Here is a 15,196-nt window from a genome sequence, read left to right on the forward strand (position 1 = left end):
GTGGATGAAGATGTGTGGTTTCTCCAGCTCACACTGAAGTGGTATGCTTAGTCCAGCAAGCTTAACTATGGTTGTTAGTGTGCAACACACATATGCTTCTTAATTATGAGAGTGATATTTTTGGATTATCGTGCCCAGCTATGAAAAGTCTGCATTTGTTGCAAAGAAATCTGAGGACATCAATCCTGGTGAAAAGTAGAGGGAAAAGTGGAATACAAGCTGCATGAAAGCTTTGCTATCATACAACTGCTTTCCCCATCAAATTATACTTGTTTAAGAAAGTTTGCAGTCCCAAGACATACAAACACAAAACACAAACACATAAACCCGAATCCAGGATAGCAGGAAAAAATGATTTAGTGCTTTAAGGGCAGAAAACCTGGAAAATAGAGAGGGACCTTGGTTAATGGTTATCCTCTGTGTAAAGATCAGCAGGATGAGGTTAAAAAGCTGAATGTTTTTTTTCCTGCTTTTTAATGTCTGGAGTGTGAGATCTAGGTTTTTGGATCTGGCTGAAATCTGATACAAATAAAGAATTTTGGAAAGTGAGCTGCGAAATCTCAGCCTATTCAAGCTAGCTTCTTTCAGCTGCACTGTTTCAAAAGTCTTATCCCGTGTTAGAATCCAGCCCATGGAGGAGGCTGAAATACGCTGCTGGTGTTTAGTGCAACCCACCTTCATTTTCTTGCATTTTCTGTACTTTCTGAGTCTGGCACCAGCTCTTGGGGCAAACAGAAAAATATGAAAAGATGAGTTGGTTTAAATTATTTTTATCCCTGCAGCTGTTGCGTCAGAATCTCATTTAACATCTCAGTTCTGTGGATAATCTCAATGTAATTGGGAAATTTAGGTAAAATTTAGATATAGACTTAAAATTTCCATTATTGTTATTCTAGAATTAGCACTGGTTACAAGCACACAATTATGCTAGTAAAAACTCATTAGGGGAGATAATCCTGGCTTACATTGTTTGCAATAGAGCTGAAAAATTTCTTTTTCCACTAATGTTGTTTCACAAAGAAAATTTTTCTTAAAATCTGTCAATTAAAGCACTGAGGGTGTTCATGTCCAGTAAACAATTAAACAAAAAAGGTGATGATTTTGAATAATCTTTTCTTAAAATATTTTGCTTCTAATTTTGAATGTGATGTCATTGAATAAATATTCTCTATAAAAGCCAAAATGAAAGGGTAATTTAGAATTAATGGTTTAAAATGGGGCTAATTATTAACAAAATTTTTATTTCATTAGGAAATTAACATTTTTGAGGCTGACCCAAAAGATCTAATCTCCGTCATTTTCTTTCAGGTTTTTTTTTTGGCACTGCAAAAACCTGAAAATTCGGTAGTCAGCTACGAACAGCACAGGATGCATCAACAAGGGAACTGACAGGAGAAATCTCAGCAGCTAGAGGGAGAAGAAAGGACCCCACTGGCTTCCAGCCCTGTGGTCCACCCACTAGCTCGCTCTGCCTCCAGGAGACTTCTTGCACACACTTATCTTATTTTTCAGATAATATAATTCTTTTTATATGTAAAAATAACAATACATATAATTTATTGATTATATTTATTGTTATAGATAATAAATATATTTTTCATATATATAATATTTCAGATAATATAATTAATTTTTTTTAAGTAATATAACCATTCCTGCAAAAACTTTTCAGCTCACCAAGTGTGTTACGCTGTTTCCTGTAAATATGAAGCTTCTTATATTTTTCATTAATTTCAAGGTATAATTGCAAACCACCTCTGGTAGTTTTTTTTTCCTGTCATTATTTATTTGGAATGACACAGCTCTGAGGTGGTCTTACAACCTGTATAGGGGCAGATAGCACACCCACATTCAAGGAATATTAATAAACTTGTTCTCCCAGCACTTCAATCTTACATATTTAGCCTACCAAACATGTTCGTGTGCTCACTTCCCACTCTAGTGCTGCTTTGTGCAGAAAAAAAAAAATTAAAAATAGATGCACTGAGAAGGTAAAACCTGTAAAAATGTCCTTATGGGATCATTCTCCATATCCATCTATTTCAGCATCCTGTCTTCAATATGTCCAAAGCAGTTGCCTGGGATATGGCAGGAATATGACAAGTTTCCTTGGTGTATTCTCTCGGCGTCCCGCAGTATGAGACTTGGATATGAGGTGGAGGCTTGGAGAATGTCCTGAGATGAGATGGTGTGTTTGTGTGTTTTATGAGTTTTTCTTTTCTGAATATCTCCAATTGCGTTTTGAACTCATGCAAATTTTAGCCGCACCCTGCTTCAGAGAGTTTCACAGTTCAGCATCACATTGTTTGACACCTCCTTTTGTTTATTTTGAACTGGCCACTTGCTAGTTTGATTTGAAACAGAATAATTACTACACAAGAGAATCAAGGAACATTTGCTGCCTTTTAATCTTCTTTGCCACTGCTGGCATCACTCTTGGTTTTATAAGTGTCCGTCAGAGCCTCTTCCGTCATCCCACTGCCAGGCTAGCTATCAAGCTGTTCAGTTGCTTCTCATTCAGACGCCATCCAATCAGAGATGGATCATCCTTTAAGTGATGGATCAACCCAGTAGCTTTTCCATAGTTACTATAAGGTGACCGGAACCGCACACAATTTTCAAGATGCAAGAAAATTATCCAGAGTGTCATTGCAATGTCTTGTATTTTTTCCTTTTTTTTTTCTTTTCTCAGAATTTCTAAAATTTCATTTGCTTTTTTGACTGCTACTTGCTGTTGAAGTGATATTTCCAAAAGAGAACTGCTACGCCAAGACCTCATTTTTGAGTGATAATACCTGTATCAGAGCTGCCATCATGCAAGAAAGATCTCTCAGTCTTCAAACTGCAGTCTGACCCTTCCAGCTGAGGACTAGAAATAAATGAAAATCACGGCAACTTCCATCATACCTGTTTAACTGGGTATGTAGGAGGCTGAAAGAGACAAATATGTGAGTTAGGGAGGAACATTACCTCTTTTTCTGAGTTAGAGATTGTCTTTGCATCCACCAGTACCATCCAGATAGCGTGGAAGTTCAAAGTCGTCCTTGTAATCTCCGGTTATGGTCAACACTATGAATGTATCTGTGTGAATGCAGGTCCTAGAATCTCCCAAATTTATACAAAGACATCATGTATGCTACATGATGTGCAGACTAAAAGCATAGAAATCACTTCTTTCTAAGGGCTTTTACAACATAAGTCACCATTTCTGCAACTCTCTGTGTCTGATATGAGGTTATGTGAGTGGAGGAGTGGGGGAAGACGATGTGTGGTACAACCCTGCTAAATGCACAGGGTGGATAATAATATTTCTTTGGAGGTGGAGGATGCTTGTTTAGAAGACCAAAGTTGCTGCAATGGTAAATATTATTGCTGCATGGAATTGTTTCTCCCTTACGGCTTTTCTATACATTCGTCACAGTACTGAGTAAGTGAGGGTGGAAGAATGCCGCTATGGGTTTCAAAAGGAAAAATCATCACTTAAACTAATAGAAAAGTACGCAGACCTTCAGTATAAAAAATATACATCTCATCCACTCACCTGAAAAAATATAACTCTATTATTCAGTAGAGTTAATAACAGTTAAATTTTCTTATATGTAGTCCACTATTGGTTGAGGAACATAAGGGTGTCAAAATATGTTCTCTGTAAAAACAAGACACATTTTGATAAAATCCTTTAAATTTCCTTTAGATTTTTTTTTTGTAAGTAAGCTTCATTCATCTTGTACACACTGTAAGAACATGAAGCTAAGAGGAAAACCTCCAGTTTCCTGGGATTTCAAAACTTGCACTGACTAATGAAAAGAAGTAAAGGCAGAATTCTGTGGAAATTTGCTTTCTTCCTTCTTTAGTCAATTTACATCATAGATGTTACATGAGACCTCTCTGTTGACTGCCGATGCCTCAGATTTAGAGTGAGGGACAATATCAGCAGGGACAGCTGTGGGGAGATATTGACAGCAGTGCTATTGCAGAGGACAGAGTCCATATGGGCATAGTGCCAGAGTTTTTACCATGTTCCTGGGATGGATGAGGACTCAGAAAAGCCCCAGTTTCTGATTAGTTCAGATACATTTGCAAAAACAGCTGCAGCACTAGCACAGACACTAAACACTTATATCCTAAACTAAACACTTCTATCCTAGTTGCAAAACTAAACTCAACCAAAAAAAAAATTTGGCATATGCTAAAAATACATGCAACCCTCAGACTTGTGCAATGCATTTATTGAATTTCTGTCCACGCAATCAGCGTTGTTTATATCACTAAATCACATAAACAATACCCCAACAATAAACACCAAACCAAACACAAATCATGGGCTTGTTGGCAAGAGGCTGGAATGCAGGCGGTGCTTTTGTTGAACACACAGGCTACTGAATGACTCCGTGCTGGGGAAAAACAATCTTATTGTGAAGTAGAATTGAGGCCCCATTACCAAAATGAACATCATACATACTGGCTGTATAGACCTATTCAATAGTAATGGCGCAGGGGGAATTATTTTTCTCCTGTGTAACACCGATTTAATGCTCCGCTGAGTTGATGGTCAGTTAATATCCTTAAATCTTCGCAGAAGTCAATGGAGGAATGCCGATTACTTCCAGTCATAGGTCTGGCCTCAGTACTTTTCATTATAAGTCCATTTGTTTTTATTAAACAGATGGATAGTCTAGAGATCTGGTAGGCATTAGGGGTTTAGCCTCAGAGGACAGGCTTCAAAGCCTCCAGTACATCATAGGGAACATGACCTGAAGCCCAATCCATGGTATTGGAGACTCTTACTGTGGTGTAGGCTTTGAATCCTACCCAGAAGTAGTGATTTCAGCTCCCTTATTCATTAATCTAGTCAAACAACAGCAGTGCTAACGACTTCAGCACACACCCAGGAGGGAAAAAAGTCTGGATGAGCATTGGCAGAGCTGCTAGGCACTTGACAGTCGAGTAAAAGAGGTATTGTAGTTCACAGTTCCAGTGAATGCACTGTCTCATTCAGGAATCAGGGCAAGAAAGGCAAAGACACACATTGCAGGACTAAGACTTCAAAGGCTCAGTCAGTAGGGCAAGTGAAGAAGAGGTAAAACATAAATTTTAATGATGTCAGGATAAATTTAATCCAATACCAAACATGTTAGTAACAGCCTTTCCTTTTCCCAGCAATGCTACCAAATTTGAGATTACAATGTAGTTCTTAAATCCATCATTTAATCTGACAAGTTTAGCATGAAGACATTAACAGCCTATTCATGTCTCCTCTTTATCCCTCTGCCATTCATGGCTGTGGTTTTGAGTCTGAGACAGAATAAATGAGGATTGAGAAACAAGATGAATAGAGTTTTGAGCAGAAATACTTATCTGCCAGCTTCAGAGGTGAAAGAAGGAAAAAAAACAACCTCTGTTGATATTTTAAGGAAGTCAGAAACATTACCCACTGTAGCCTCAGTCAGATGGAATAGCTGGAGTAAGAAAATGTAGTAATTGGATTCCTATTGTGATGATTAATTGTATTAGATTAATATCGCCCACAGCTAAGTGTTGCATGTTCCCTCCCTTCTTGGTTCCTGATCAGTGGAAAACGGGTGTAGGGTATTATCAATGGGTTTTTCAATTTATGTACAGATACATCCCAAAATGTCCATGTCCCTCTTTGAACTGAGTTCCACCCCAATATGCTCTTCTCTGAAGAGTCATCAGCCTAACTGGAAGAACAACAACATTGTTTCATGTGCTTTGGAGAAAATAAATGGAACTGACAAATAAAGAGGAATGGCCTTGCAGATCTGAGATTAGAAAGAAGTGGGAGGGACCTGCCTTCAGTTCCTCATTTCACTACAAACTTCCAGTACTGTTTCGGGGAAGATGTGTCAGATCGCATCACCAGAGGTGTGTAGGTTCTTCTGACATCCTCAAAACTGCCACTTAGACACCCCTCTTCACTCTCAAGTCCAGCTCTGTCAGGAAGCCTCTAAACCACCTGGAAATATATTCACAGAATGTGTAAGCATAAAAAGTCCTGGCAAAAAAAATCCTGGTGCAGCCAAGGTTGCTCATCTCAGCCTATTTCCAGACTTAATCAGTAGTCATTACAGGTGAAACTCAAAAATCTACCATTAGAAAAGTGTAGCACCCTGATCATTACATGGTCGAGGCTGACAGTGAATGGAGTGAGGTCGCACCAACCTTCAGTTACACTGAAGACTTTAGGAAAGGTTTTGCTGTAACCGGACATACTCATAAGTAGTGAAAAATAGAGAAAAAAAAGTCGGCATTATCAGTCTGGAATATTCAACTGGAAATGAATTTAAGAGGGATTATCCACATCTTCCATTCACAGAAGATCTGTCAGGCCAACATTAAAATGTCAGCCCTATTTTGAGAGTTGCTGAATTTCCACAATGCCCAAGCTACATAATTCTTAAAGTCATAAAACTTTCTAAATACTGAATTAAGGAAGACAAAGGGATTTTCAAGGTTTTACTGGCTGTGAGAATGAATCTGGTGAAATTTTTCTTTGCATGAAAGAAATCAGAGGCTTCAAACAATCATTGTTCTAGTTCTGTTTGAAGTTAATTTCTGTACTGTGTTTTCATATAGTAGAAAAATGATAGTTTACATCAGATAGTTGTGCAACTTTTCAGTGTAAATTCACTGGAAAAATTAAGATAACATTTATTATTGACATGTAGATCTAGGATAAAAAAGTAAAAAAAAAAATTGAAGGAATTAAGGGCAATTCAAATACACATTCTTGTTTTTGAGAAAAGGAAGCCAGTGCTGTAACCATTGACATAATGAAGCATTTATGACATCCAGAACCTGCAAGGTTTGCTTTCATAAAGACCATGCATTTGGTGAACGCCTGTATTAATTCCCCAGATTCTGAATGACTATGGATATTGATTACTGATTTTTAAAATCTTCTGAATATAAAAAAAAACTACGAGGAAAGCTATTCAAGGGTATGAACCTGTGTTCATCTCAGGTTGAGAAAACCACAAATAATATGGGATCATTTTCAGAAATTATGGCAGATCTACAACCAAGCGAATGCAATTGTACCACACAGGATGGAAAACAATACATTCCCATTCTAAAACTGTCAGAGTAATTTGTGGTTGGAAGACTCACAAGGTAAATGAGAAGTGAACAGAAATTATGCAGGAAGAAAAAAGAAATTGTAAGACCATCATCAGATCCACAGCAAAGGATCAGGATTGACAATGTCTGAAATACCATTTTGAAATACAAGACAGCCTCTGGGACCCAGTTTAAACTGCTAGCTCAATAAATAAACCTAGTGCATAAATAGTTGCATAAAAATAGTCTGGAAAAATAATGAAATATAATTCCAGCCAAAGGAAGGTTCTTTAGGGGTGAAAAGTAAGATATCACAGAAGACTATAACACAAAAGTTTGCAAATACGTGAAGAAACAGTCAAATACTTTTATCAGAACACCTCTGGAAAATATTTCCCCCCTCAAAGCTAGCTGAATTCACTTGACTAATGTATTTTCATTTGTACCCTCAAATTTAATGGAAGGTCCTAAAATAACCTAATAATTGTGGTTATTTTCTCAAGGGTTGAACAGTAATGTGTTATGACACATCAGCCTTGTGAATTCCTTACTGGGGAGCCTTCAATGACTTTCCAATGAAAATGGGTTCCTTTTTCAAAGAGATCAAATCACAGGGGAAAAAATATCTTCAGAATCATCCATCTTTAAACAAATCCACATGTATCCCGTAAACAGAGGCAACTCCTTGTCACTCACAAGCAGTGTTCTAGCTTGCACTTTTTGACTGTATTATGCTGTCGTGCTTGAAAAAGTAGAAACAAAGTATGAAGTTAAATGGGGAGAAGTGTTTGAAAACGGTTATGCTTCTAAGGTGAAGTAGTGAAGTTGGGGAAGTAGTAGCTGATTTACTTGTTGAAGTTTTCATTTTTAAAAATAAATTTAAATTAGTACAAAAGCATTAAATAAATGCTAAAAAATCACAGGGTTTTATTACAGTTTGATCAAATTATTTAGGATGACCAAGAACAATGTAGAAGAAAGAGAGTTGCTCCCCTTGCTACTCTTTTTATTTCAGCATATCTTTTTTTTTTTTTCTCTTGCTTTTTTTTCCTTTTGGATGTGAGGAATGGGATTGGTTATTAATTAAAAAACACCGCCGTGGCTGTCTCTGATTGTACGAATTCCATCACTCAACTAGCATAGCACTTTTTACAGATAAACCAAAACACCTTACACAAAAGTAAACAAACAAACTGCCCTCTCTAGAATAAAATTAAATTGAAATAAAGGATTTTTTTTTGTGTTCTACACTTCAGTCTTTATGAGGTGTGTCATATACCCACCTTACCCTTTATATACTTGACTCTGGTCATTTGGCAGCTGAGCTGCATCTGCCGGACTTGTCAGCATATATGCGTACATGAGACTTAATTGTCTTGGAAAAACTAAAAGATCATTAACTGGAATAAGATGGCTACATGAGATCCCACGAAGCACTGAGATGGCTATCTTTTGCAGAACTCATTTGGTACATGCAGATAGGCATAAGTGAAAACAAAAATGCAGAAATGTATTCACTACAGAAGTTTCAGAAGCCAGGGACCACTCTCATTTTAAATTACAGTATGTGAGGTTTGTGAAATATATGACATACACACAGACGTCTTCGAGTCATATTTAATACTACTTTTGAATGTGGTCGTATTACTTTTCTTAAATAGCAGGGCAAATTATTATACTTTTTGCTTTATTGTGTCTCATTTCATCCTAATGATCTCCTCTGGTAGAACCAATGCATACACTCAGGTAGGAGATTACCAGGCAGCTAAACTGAGGTACCTAAAATAATCAGATCAAATGAGTGGACTGTAAATACCACTAAAGCCAAAGGGAAAAGAAAGGAAGGGAGTGAGTAATTTCAGACATTGACTTTCCATGCATGTTTAATTATTAACATAAATTGAATATTACTAGTTATTCAACTTCAACTAGTTATTCAAATAATTGTTGAGAGCTATACACTGTCTGTAGGATGACACTATTCAACTGAGTCCCAGTGTGGCACTAGATATCTAAGATAATCAGGGAAAAGAATAGAAGAATGTTAATTAGAAGAGATGTGACTGAAATAAGATTTTCTTCTGTTTATTAAGAGCCAGGAGGCTGCTGCAGACTTTTAGTTACTCTGTATACTTTTAAAGGGGATATGCTAGAATTCGTCATGGTCAGGTATGTGTTACTGAGACAATAAAGTAGCAAGAGTGGCAAATGTCTGCTTTGTTGAGAGTTAGAGGAGGAAAAAAAAAAAACGCAGTCCTGGATGTAAGATGATTTTGAGATTTAAATTTGACAACACAATATCTGGAATATTACTTCAAGGTCATTAGAGAGCAACAAGAGGCATCCCTGTAGAGATATAAGAAGCTAAGGAAATGAATGTTTAAAAAGAAAACTCAAGCAAGACCAAGCCTGGCACATAAGTAGCTTGCATGGGCAATGGAAAAGTCATCCAGAGTCATCCACAGAAGACACATTTGGCAAGCAACAGCAATGCTAACAAAAGCAGCAACCTTCTCCCTTATTGCTTACTGCACCCTTTTTGTGAGGGTGGAGGTGGTTCATCTCATTTATATTAGGCAACTATTTTAGGATCACCCTCTGAAATAATGCAGGTCTGAATAGGTATCTGAATTACTGTTTCGGTACTGGAGGAGATGAATCCCATCTTGAGTGACAGAGATTATTGTAATTTGGATCTTTTTAATGTGGGCTGATCTTGAATGGAGTGGAATTATCTTCATGTAACTGTAAATAACTTCAGCACAAACAGCCACACCAATGCAAGGCAGCGTGTTCTATAAACAAAAGAAATAAACTGTTATTTTGAAGTCACTATCTATCTGACCTATTCAGATATCTTGTTTAGCACTGAACTAATTCTGTCCTGGACTCTACCAACTAGAGATCTACTGGCTGTAAAGGGGACCTTCATCCATCTGGACATTAAGGTTAGACCAGAAACATTCCTCCCTGGGGTGATTAAAGTGACTCTCACCCTCACAGCCATACAGGATGGCCAGGATGTTGAAGTATAAAAGCCCTTTAGAGATAAGAGCTTGCCAAAGAAAATGCAATGATTAATCACTTGTGTTTGCACTGATGTTAATACAAACCATTGGAAATTGGAAAATTTCTCTTTTTTTTTTTTTTTAATTTTTTTTTTTAACATATTGGCAGAGAAGGAGCCGGAGGTCCCGAGTGGAGTAGGGCAGCTGTAGCAGAACTAGCACCATGGACAGAGGCAGCGGCTTCATTCCTGCCCGTCCTTGCCAGCTTCCACCTCCAATTAAGATGCAAATCCTGCCTGACTTAAGATTCGAGGAGTCCTTTGTCTTTTATTGGAAGATCTGAATGGAAATTAGAAATACTGGTTATGACATATGTACTGGTTGTGACCTAGCCAGCAGGTCGAGGGAGGTGATTCAACCCCCTATTCTGCTCTTTGGAGACCCCATCTGCAGCACTGCATCCAGCTCTGGATTCCCCAACATAAGAAAGATGTGGACCTGCTGGAGCGAATCCAGAGGAGGCCATGAAGATGATCAGAGGGCTGGAGCACCTCTCCTGTGAGGACAGGCTGAGAAAGTTTGGGCTGTTCAGCCTGGAGAAGAGAAGACTTTGGGGAGACCTTATAGTGGCCTTCCTGTACCTAAAGTAGGCTTGATAAGAAAGATGGGGAGAAACTCTTTAGCAGGGCCTGTTGTGATAGGACAAGGGATAACAGTTTTTAAAAACAGAAGGAGGTAAATTTAGACTGGATATAAGGAAAAAAGAAATACACTGAGAATGATGAAACCCTGGCCCAGGTTGCCCAGAGAGGTGGTGGATGCCCCATCCCTGGAAATACTCAAGGCCAGGTTGGATGGGGCTCTGAGCAACCTGATGTGGTTGGAGATGTCCCTGCTCCTTGCAGGGGAGTTGGACTGGATGACCTTTAAAGGTCCCTTCCAATGATTCCATTATTCTACAATTCTGTGATTTTCTTACCAGGAAGGACAACATAATCCCTGTTTTGCACAAGAAGAAAAAGGCATAGAAAGACTGCCTTTTTCAAGAAGCAATTGATAATAGGACCTAATTAATCAGCATCACACAGGAAAATTAGAAAATTGATCCCTAATATATTTTATCCTCTATATTATACAATTTTTTGCCTTATCTTGTTGCTTTTATGATATGAGTAATGGCAGGAAATAGAATTTTGGGGACAATTCTTTGGCTGCTGCTCACATCATGTCTCCATTAAGTTACAAGGTCATAGCAGGAGACCAAAGTTAATCTGGTGAGCAAACTCAGGTGGCTTGACGACTTGTAACTGAATTGTTTCATTATTTTGATTAACAAATGCCTCAGGAGTCATATAGTATTTACAGAGAAAATGAGAGAATGCTATTATTATCTGCTTATTTTCGGATCTGCCTGTCCCCATCTTGACTGCTAGATTATTACGAGGTTTTTATTCTCCTCATCCTGCTAATCATCAACTTGCTTAACTTTAATTTCTATATAAGAACGACCACATTTTGCTAAGAAGCAATGACAAGCAAATGGAGATGTCTACCCACTTCTGTTTTCTGAATAGAGGAAATAATTTCTGTACCTCTATATCCACACCTCTGAGCACTACCAGGACAATAAGTCCCTGATCTCCAGCCTGGTCTTTTTTTTTTTTTTTTTATCTTGGTACTTTTTTTTTTATCCCATAATGCATCCAAATTCTTTACAGTGATCTGCATGCACAAATTCACTTCTCTCAATGCTAATGACGTTCATTATGTGGTGACTAGTCTAAATAACTTTAGGCTATTTAAGATAATGTAGGTTTCATAGGCCTGCTAGATGATAAAGTTTCCTTATTAATGCAAAGTTTATTACCTTCGCATTTTCTCCTGACATTTTAAGGGAAAAGGGGTGAATTTTAGTGCATTTTCACAGGTGATTATATTTCCAGGATTTCATGAGTCACCATAGATTGACTTTTAGCCTGTGGCAAACATAAAGTAAAATATTGGGTCTGTACATGCCCACAACCTCTGCAAGGCCAGAAGGGAGTCATTTTGCGAGAGCAACAGGGCAATCAGTGCTGTTTTCACCCAACCCTGGGTCTAACATCCCTGACAGAAGGGCAAACAGACATGTCTACCCACCTGGCAGGAACATATGCTGTATTGACATGCCCAGATGCCTCAGCCTCCACTGCGCCTTTCACCATATTCAGGCTGTGAAGGATGAGTGCATCTTTTTTTTTTAGGGGGGCAGAGAGAATAACTGTTCAGGTTCCACTCTTACTTTCTGAATCCTGAGGTTATGGATGTACTTCCAGGAGAAATATCTGTCATAGAAGCACCACCGCTTAAACAAATGTTGGTTTATTAAACCAGTAGAGGCCTGACAGTCCTTTTCATAGTGAATTCTCGGGTTACATGTTGCTCCCCAGGCCAGAGTCAGCACATGGGGTATTGGTGCAGCTTAATAACCACCACCTTTCCAAGGAAGTGCAGGACCATCAGGACCACCCGCCTCATGAGAGAAACTTTGCAACATGTCATCAGTCTTCTGTCCGACAGGTGGTGCTCCAGGAGACATCAGTAGACAGTAGACATGGTGGCAGAAGAGCTGTTTAGCAGCTCAGTGTCCAGCAGGTCTTGTGGTGGGACGCTGAGATGTGGCAATACAGACAGGAGATAGCAGGCCACATCTGGAAAGAGCAGAGGACTTAGAGTATGAGGCCACCCACCTTCAACAGTGTTCTTGGAGATCTAGCAGTGAATCAGTTTATGTCCATAGTGTCAGAGCTAATATAACTACAGGTTTTGCGTGCAGAAATTAAAAGGCATATCTAATAAAAAGATACAGAGGTCTGCAGGTTAGTGCCTTTATATTTAGATCCTGGTGTTTTGTGATGTGGGTTCATGGACTGCTGGACTGCTATTGACCTGTTGATGGCTGGACTCTTCTCCTCTAGCCACAGGAATATGGCATCACTATAGTGGAAAGACAGCATCTTCAGCCACGTATTTTCCTCCTCTTCTTCCTTCTCTGTGCTTTGATTGTTAGAGCAATCTCTTGTCAGGTGGGTGCTACAGGCTTAAAAAGTTTTAGACCGTGTTTTGAACAGCGGGGTATTACATCAAAAACAGGTCTAACATCCCTGCTGAGGTCAAAAGGAAAGTAATTACCTCTGCATGTTACAAGCTATCAGTCAGGGGTCTACACAGGGTAGTCTGGCTCTGAACTAGCCTAGCAGATTGGGCTCAACCTGCTGCTCCTGCTAGTGTTAGAACTCCAGTGGTGTTTGTCTCTTAATTAATCAAACCAGTCCAGTTGAAGGCATAAGAGGCACTGCAGGTGTCTAGAAAGCTTTCAGGGGAAACAGAGTGGTATTGTGGGAGTTTAAGTGCCTCTGTGTTTAGATGACTCCTGAGAGAGTTATGTTGGATGTAGGTATTGGCACCTGTTTGGATTCCTGTTTTAAGCGTGACTTGGTTCATGTAGAAGGACTCACTATTTCTTTATGACTATAGTAGTGATGAAAGAAAGGAGGCCATGAGGGAAGTATTTGGTACCATTTTACTTCTTTTACTTTTTATGTCGAGTTTTTTTTTTTATAGAACAGTGAGCAGCTTGTCATTGCATTGCCTGTCTGTTAGCTTCCTTACAAGATGTGAAGACTTTGCTTCATATTTCACGTGAGATGCTGAGGCACAGATTATTGTGCTATTCCTGAGAGCCTGAAGGGTCTTCACAATGTTTTGAATCTACACAATGGCATATATAAAACTCCCAGCTTCTAACACAAAGCATTTAAATGTCCCTTCAGGCCACATGTGAATCTTTGGAGCTCAGGTCAGCAGTGATATTAATTACTAATAACAGCACATTTGTCTCCTTGCGTAGTGCAACTGTGACATTAACTACCACTGAGATCATGGGTCAGGCTCGGAACCAAGCTGCAAACCTAAAGTAATTGACCCCCTTTTTTTTTTGATAAAGCTCAAAGTCTTCTCCTTATTGACTCGGTTAACATTAAATTCAACTGTTCATCTTTTTAGCTGGAACCCTTTATCCTCTGCGTAATAAAGGACAACAAAATATAACCCAGTATTATAGGGACAGAACAAGACATACGTTAAATCAAAGTTTGCAGGTGAGAAGCCAAACAAACAGAAGGGTTAAAAAATAAAATTAAAAAGCCCCACCAAAACTAAAATCCTACAGCTGAAAGACTCTCAGATCCAGTCAAAAAACCCCACTCATTTATCCAAGAGTTAGGAACTCCAGACTCCTTGCACAGTCAGTAATTTTTTACTCTGGATGTGCTCAAAATGGGCATTTGCAGCTTGGAGACACTGGGCACACACCACTGTTGGGTAAGGATCTCTGTAGGTGAGTAAGTGTGTGAGAAAGGGAGGTTGTTTTCTGGAATATACTTCCCCAAATCACCACATTTTCAAAACTCTTTGTCAATAAAATGGCCTTTCACCTTTTCAGATGCAAACATACAGAACTGCATTGTGCTCTCACTGCCTCTTTCATCCAATTTTTTTTTTCCCGTCAACATGTGAGTATCTGGGAGGAGGTTGGAAAGGAATAGAGAATTTACAAACATCTAAGCAGATGCTGTACTTCACCACACTACCTTTGGAGTACGTACGCAGGTGTAATACACATAACTATATATGTATATACAAGTATATATGTATGTATGTATTTTATATCTATCTATATATTTAATACTTTGTTGTTTATCTCTATAAAAAACCCTCTGGCTCTGCAAAGATACAGTCTAACTCACTCACATCACTGCCTCTACAACTCAACCCGAAATCCAGTGCTGAAGAGTAAAATTGAATGGCTGAGCATGTGGCCTGTAGCCCAGTCAGCTTCCTTGTGAAGAAGATGGAAGGAATGTGATCAGCTTTGACTTGAACTTCTACTGGCCTAAGGGTATTGCTTGTGGTGCAGGGTTGGCTAGAACATGGCTTCTTTTTGCATATACCAGCAACTGGGTACAGTTCTGGATTCCCCAACATAAGAAGGACATGGACCAGTTGGAGAAGGTCCAGAGGAGGCCACGAAGATGATAAAAGGGCTGGAGCACCTCTCCTGTGAGGCC

Source organism: Chlamydotis macqueenii, chromosome 2 (assembly GCF_036417535.1).
Source record: "Chlamydotis macqueenii isolate bChlMac1 chromosome 2, bChlMac1.mat, whole genome shotgun sequence".
NCBI classification, from domain to species: Eukaryota; Metazoa; Chordata; class Aves; order Otidiformes; family Otididae; genus Chlamydotis; species Chlamydotis macqueenii.